This window comes from Macadamia integrifolia, chromosome 9 (assembly GCF_013358625.1).
Source record: "Macadamia integrifolia cultivar HAES 741 chromosome 9, SCU_Mint_v3, whole genome shotgun sequence".
NCBI lineage: Eukaryota > Viridiplantae > Streptophyta > Magnoliopsida > Proteales > Proteaceae > Macadamia > Macadamia integrifolia.
The window spans coordinates 25,516,707-25,524,206 of record NC_056565.1 but is presented as its reverse complement, the minus strand read 5'-3'; positions in this window follow the sequence as shown (position 1 = coordinate 25,524,206).

The window sequence follows — 7,500 nt, the reverse complement described above, 5'->3', positions numbered from 1 at the left end:
GTCGCTATGGGGCCTCACTTAGCTCGAGGGGAGCAAGTATTGGCCAAGGCAAAGTGGTGCCTGAATGTCGTGGAGCAAAGTGGGGAGGAGCTCAAAGGCCATGTGGAAAAGTGGGGATGAACTTGATGGCCGGATGGGGGACCTCAAGGGGTCCCTATAAGGTGGTCTCAACACATAGTAAGTAACCAAGAGGAGATGGTTGCCACCTTTAAGGCTCAAGTATGCAAAGGAGTTGGATAAAGTGGAAGCTCGTATTAGGGAAGAAGTATGGGAAGAGTAGGAGGACAGCAACGAGGGAAGCCACTACCTCTCATGACATGTCTAGAGACAAGTGATTCCGATGTGATGAGCTACATTGCTTTAGGGATTGCCCCAAGAGGAAAGCTCTTAGTGCCCTATTGGAGGAAGAGGGCCAAGAGGAAAAGCCACCTTACATGGGGTCCCCAATGCAGCGTGGTGCCACCAGGGCCGAGATAGGGGTCAAGCCCTTAACTCTCAAAAGGGGTTGATGTGTGCAAAAGTGTGCATCAATGGGAAGCCCACACATGTGAAGGTAGATACAGGAGCCACACACAACCTTGCCTTAACGGAGGAGGCAAAGGAACTCGGGCCAAGGGCATCCTAAGGCTATTAACTCCAAAGAATGCCCCATAAGTAATGTTGCTCGAGGGGTCGAGACGAACCTTGGGACTAAAGGAGTTCTCCAACACCATCCAGGGGCTAGGTGCTTACTTGCCCTTGGACAGGAGGGCAAGACAAGGAGAATTTGGGAGCAAGCCATCCATACCAAGAAAGAGGAAGATGCAAAGGAGAGAACGGAGACAACTAGACAACGTTGTAGGAGGCTCAAGTTATGTGACTACAACAAGAACCCCAATTGGCGTTACTCCTCGCGAGAGGGAGGCTAATTTGGATGCTGATCCAATCATCCAAAGACACAAACTATCTCCTTACGTGGAGTATTTAGTCAAGTGGAAGGGGCGACCAGAGAGCGAGACAAGATGGGAGACAACTGACATGCTGAGACGACTCATGAATAAAAGTACCACAAGGAGGTCGCGATGAGGGCGTCGGAGGTTTAGGTGGGGGAGAGTGTCATGACCTGTCCAACATAGGCCCACGGGCCTAGCTCACCAAGCCCATGGACTTAGGCCATTGGGCTAAGTAAGGCCCAAGTTCTAGAGTTTTCTACAAAGGTGTAGTAACAATAGATATTTTATTGTAGATATTTGTAGAAGATATTCACAGGATATATTCTAGGAGAGATTTCTAGAGCTCCGCTAAGGAGGTGGGAAGCTTCTAGTTTCCTCCCCAACCGTTGGATGGAGGACATTTGTAAATATCTTAGCCATCCATTGTAACATGGGGTAGGTGTTGCCTCATTTGGCAAAGGCACTCACCAAGGAACAACCAAGAGTGTTCAACCAAGCAACTGAGTTCTCAAGCCTTGTACTCAAGAGTTCTCTAGTGCTATACAAGTTCATTCTTCTCAAACTCACTATTGTGTTCACTTCTTCTCTTCCCTAGTCCCTTAAGGAGGGTGGTTAGGCTGACTTAGCGCTAGTGGAAGTGCTAAGTGCCAGCGCGGTTGCTTAGAAAGGTCTAAAGCAGTGACAACGTGCTTTTGAATGGCCCAAGTGTGTGCCTATGCGTGCCCCCAAGTGTTGACTATGTGTGCCCACATGTACACTGTGAATGGCCGCACAACACCCCAAGTGTTGACTACATGTGCACAATGAATGGCCCAAGTGTTGCCTAACTATGCCCATGCATGCCCACAACTGTTGCCTAAGTGTGCACCCAAGTGTGCCTGTGCATGCTCTTGAATGGCCCAAGTGTCGCCTTAAATGTGCTATCCATGCCCGCAAGTGTTGAATAAGTGTGTCTACGAGTGCACCCAAGTGTCGCCTAATTGTCCTCTTGAATGCCACAAGTGTGCACATATACGTGCCCATGACAATTCCTACGCGTGCCCCCTTAAGGGTGCCTAAATGCATATGAAGGCAGTGCACAAGGTGGCAGTACTGCACGTAGGGCCACACAATGTCCGTGCATGGTGGTAGGCATGGTTGCACTACCGCACAGAAGGCAGCTGGCATGGGCGCACAAGGTGTAGGCATTGCTGCAGGCAAGGTTGCACTAGCGCGCACAAGGCTGCTGGCGTTGAGGCAGGCTACCACGCAAATGGCTGTGGGTGTGGCTGCAATACCGCACACATGGTTGCACGCAACCTCGGGCACGGTTGCGGGTAAGGCTCCACTATCACGAGTAGGGGTGCAGGCCATCGCGCGCACATGGCTGGGGGCAAGGGTGCACACTACGCAAGGTGGCAGGCAACAACGCACATTGCTGCGGGAAAGGGTGCTCAACCGCATGCAAGGTGGTAGGCACGGCCGCACATGGCTACCGGCAATCGTGCAGGAAGCTCGTTCTAGGCTGCTGCACGTGCTGCACTTCCACGCACATGGCTGCGACCACGGCTGCACAAGCCTCGCACACGGTTTCGCGTGTGGCCACACATGTCGCGCAAAAGTTTGCAGGCATGGCGCACATAACAATCAGATGGCTGCATAGCCTCGCCCAAGGTTACGTTCCACACCGTACATGCCGCGCGTTTGGCTGCACTAACGGGCGCAAGGTTGCTGGAATTGCCTCACATGCCCGCCCTTGGCTGCCCTACCACTCGCAAGGTTACGTGCGTTTCTTCACACCGCCCCCAGGTCGCATGCATGGCTGCATGTGCCAATCCCATCGCTGCCTTGCCATGCGCTTGGTTTCAGGATTTGCCGAAAGTGCCACGCACGAGATTGCAGGCACGGCTGCACCGCCGCGCACAAGGTTGCGTTGCGTGGTCGAACATGCATTGCCCATGGCTGCACTACCCTGCGTAAATTCGCTGGCATGGCCTCCCATGTGTCGATCATGATGGCTGTCATGGTCGCACATGCCACGGGCATTTCAGCATATGGCACGCGTAAGGTTGCACGCATTGCTGCACCTTCGTGCCCATGTCTGCAGTCCACCATGCACATAGCCACACACACGTGGCTCACACATGGGTGCTGCAGTGGTCCCCATGGCCCATGCAACAGAGGCTCCTTTGCGGCCTTCGGCTGCACACGAGGCACCGACTGCTGCACACGCCAAGGCCATGCCCGCACAACATAGTTTGGGTCTTTAAATCATGTTATGCAAAACATCCCTTTGGGTTAGAAAAGCCTTGCAATTGGCTATTTGGTACCCAAAGTACAATCATTTTCACTTAAACCCCGCATTTCCATTTTTTTGGGTATTTTTTGTAATGTTTCAATCATAAAATATTAAAAAATATCAAAATATATTGGAATGGTCCAATATTTTTTCAGAACATTCTATCGACCTTTGGAAGACATCCAAAATTTAGTTTTCAGAAAAATACATTACAATGGATTTTTCATAGTCTTTTGAATTTAATATGTTTTTTAATATTAAAAAATTAATAAAAAATAAATATTTATCCAAAAACTATGATTTTTAATAATCTTTGGATTTTTTTTTTAATTTCATACCAAGTGTCATTTGATTTGGATATTTGAAGCTCAAAAAATAGACCGGTATATTTTTGGGGGGGGTCATGTCTCCTTCTGGAAAGGGGCAAAGTGCATAAGAGCTACCTTGAGTGAGGGGGGTGCCACTCCCCGGGTGGTTTTCGAGGGGCCGTACAGAGGGCAGCAAACAATGAGCGGGCATGGTAGGCAAACCCAAAAGGCCCATGGCATGGTAAAAAAAGCGAAATGGCACGTGGGTTTCGATGAGTTGGCCCTTGGTGTGCGCCGAGGCCTGCCACTGCGTGCGGCTGGACATGCATGGCTGCCTGCCTTCTATGCCATGTTCTTGCAGCTGATGTAATGTGTGCCAATCGTGGCACAGCATGCCCAACGAAGGTGGATGTGCTTGCGAATGGTCAGCCCTTTTTTTATGCAACGCCACCCCCTTCTGCCGCACAACGTTGTCTGCCTTCGTGGGCTGCTAGTTGCACATGGATGGCTACCATGCGCTGCCACGCCCCCACTTCTGATGCCACATGTGACCGTCGATGCACAACATTTCCAAGGAAGGTGTGGTTTGTATAAACATGTATATGGCGCGTCCGTCCCGATAGTCATCCCCTCTACCGCACACAGTTGCTTGCCATTGTGTGCTACGGGGCACGCATGGCTACCTGCCTTGTGTTGCAGTGCCTCTACATCTTCTGCCACATGCGTCAGTCATCGTACAGCATGCCCAAGAGTGGCATCGCCTGTGCAAAACACCTTCAAGGGACCTTCGAGGATTTGGTGGTCGACCAACCAGACGAGGACCACGTGAGGTACCTCGTGCATTGCTACCAGATCTAGTACGTACCATCGTGTCCTTGCACCTAGAACATACCATACACAAAACATTGGTTAGGTACCTTAGAATTTACATAGGCATATAATCATATGCCAACACACGGGGTATTGTAGTGTATGATGTCTTGCATCTAGCCACAGCTTAACCCCGAAGGTATTGTGCTAGTGCTTTGACAAGTAGGACGATGGTCCCACTCGACTCCCCCCTTTTTTTATTTTACATATCAATATTATATACATATAATAATCTCTCCCCCCCCCCTTTTTTTTTCTCCCAACCAGCGGGCTACCATCGGCGGGCAGCTTGGGTCGGGCCTGCTGGTCCAACCCGAGGTGGAAATGCCAAGGGGCTTGTAAGCCCCTTTCTCCTCCTCTTTCTCCCATCTCTCCTCTTGGCTCCACTCAGGGCGATTCTTGGAGGTTTCTTGGTGCATCCACTCGTGATTTCACTCAACGATTCCACGGATTTTGGAAGATCCAAGTGCCTTTCACTCTCAATTAAGTCTCTTCTCCATTTCTCTTCTTGGAACATGTATTTTGGAGGTTGAATCAATTGATACTCTCCAAAGCTTGATCTTTTTCATGTTTCTTCCCATAGAATAATCATTCCATGAGAATATGATGCTTCCTTTGTGACTCATTCATATTTTTAGGCTTTACTACCCAATCTATGAGAGAAAATCCCAAACCATGCCCTAATTTCTCCAAATTTGGGGTTTTCTTTTATCTCTACCCTTTTCTTCCCTAACTAACAACCCAAATGGGATTTCTTATCCTTGATTTTCACTTACAATGTTGGAAAGATCATGGAAACTTGTATATGCTTGCAATCCCATCTCTTTTCCACGAAAGTCAATCTCTTTTGTGTTGGGTTTCTTGAAAAAAAAAATTTCTAGGTTTCTATGATTCTCTTCACTTCATTCCATACTTGTGAACAACTTTGAATCACTTACCATTAATTTTTGGTGCAATGATGTTTGTCTTACACTTTGAATCCATACTTGTGAACAACTTTGAATTTCTCTCATTCCTTGCACCTCAATGTCATAATAGAAAATTTCTTTGTATATTCTTGATTGTATAATGATTGGTATTACTATCATTGACATATAAGCTTCAATTTCTACACTTTTATGAGATTTTCATTCTCTTGGATTGAACTTGCACATTGAAATTGGGGCTTTCTATCATTTGACATCAATTACCCCATTTGAAGAAATTCTTATGAGGCTTTCCATCACTTGTCACTTGCCATGCTTTATACTCCTTTGTTACTCTTCTATTTTGCAACATGCTAGTGGATGCCATGTTTGGGGATTTCCTCCTATTCATTTCTCCATGGCTTAACCACTTCTCTTCTTATAATGATCCACCTTATGTCTTTAGGTGCATTTACATGTGCTTGCTCACCCACCTATTTACTTTCTTTGTTATGCAACATCCTTACTTATCATTATTTCTTCTCTTTTCTTACTAGGATGTCTTCTCGCAAGGGCAAGGAACCCGCATCCTCTTCCAATTGATGTAGGGCCACAAATTCAAAACGGAAAAGTGTAAGGATTAGTTCCCCAGCCCCTTGCACAAGGCAACAAGGACATGCCCCCGTCGATCCTTTAGACTACGATGAGGGACTCTTTCAGAGTTTGAGGACAGAAACTAATTGGAAGACCTTTCTAAAGAAGTCTGTGATGATGGAGAAAACTGTGGTAACTTATGATTTCAACAAGATTCAACTTCAAGAGAGGTTTACTGCACTGGGTTGGCAGTCCATCCTTAACATTGACCGCCCTTGCTATAAACAACTGGTTCAAAGATTTTACTGTAATTTGGAATTGCTAGTATGGTGTTATGATGTTGTTGGTGACTTGTGGTTAGTTTTGCCTGCGAGATAACCTTATTGTAATTTGGTTGTAACAATGTTAATTAGCCTTTATCGATTATGATTATTCATATATATATTGTCTATCAGGTGCTTATGTTCGAAAAATTTGGGAAATCTTGTTTTAGCGTTGTTATGCTGCCAAAATTTCATTAAATCCGTACTCAATGGGTTATGAAATCAAATAACTAATCTTTTATTTATTCCAAGAAAATTTTCTCTCATGTATGCCATAAAATGCAATAAATGAATGCAACCATTTTTTTTTCTTTGGTTTTTAATTCTTACAAGTGTTTTACATTTACCCAATCCCATCTCCTATTATAGATTCTATGGGGTCTAAAAGGTATGCTGTGAGTGGATAGAGCATCATGCTCTGATACCACCGTTGTCACACCCCGTTCACACAGAACCAGACCGGTGACCGAGTTAACTCCGGTTAACCCAAACCTGCCAGGATCATCTGATATAGTACCCACCACAGCATACCCACATCTAAGATAAACATTCAAAAGTTCAGCGGAAGACTTCATTTACCTGTAAATATCCCCAACATACTTGATACCCAAATTGTAGTATATAACTAAGTACATGTGGGCCCGCAGGCATGATATTTATACAAAAAGAATAACAATTTACATATCAAGTATACAAAAAGGGGATCATCAAAAGAATCAAAAAGTAAAATCATGTATGGCATCATTACTGCGGTCCCATAGCATAGCCCTCGCACATCCAATCTGTACGTGCTCATACTCCTCGGGGACCCACCAATCCTCATCGGGAAACTCAACAGTGGGGCCCGACCCTTGATCTTTAGGCTGGTGACCTGCAAAATCATCTAAAAGGGGTGCGCACGTGGGATGAGCTTACTAGCTCAGTAAGTGAAAAGAAGGACCACACAACAATCCACACAACAATCACATCCATATACACTATATGCTATGCAATTCATTTTAACTCTTATCCACCTAAACAACATTACTAAGTCTTTGGTTATGTGCTACTACAACCACAATGCGCGTATGCCCCTGGTACGAGCCACGAACTCCATCCCGTAATACACCCATAGGGTTGTCGGAGAAAGCCCACCATGAGTACTCAAAAAAGTAAAGCATGCTGACCACTGGCTCTCAACATAAAAGTAAATGACAGAAAGTAAAGGTGCTGACTCCAACAATTTAAAAGCAGTACAATTGACCCTCTTGAATATACCATTGAGGTTGCTGACTGTCCTAATGACCAGCC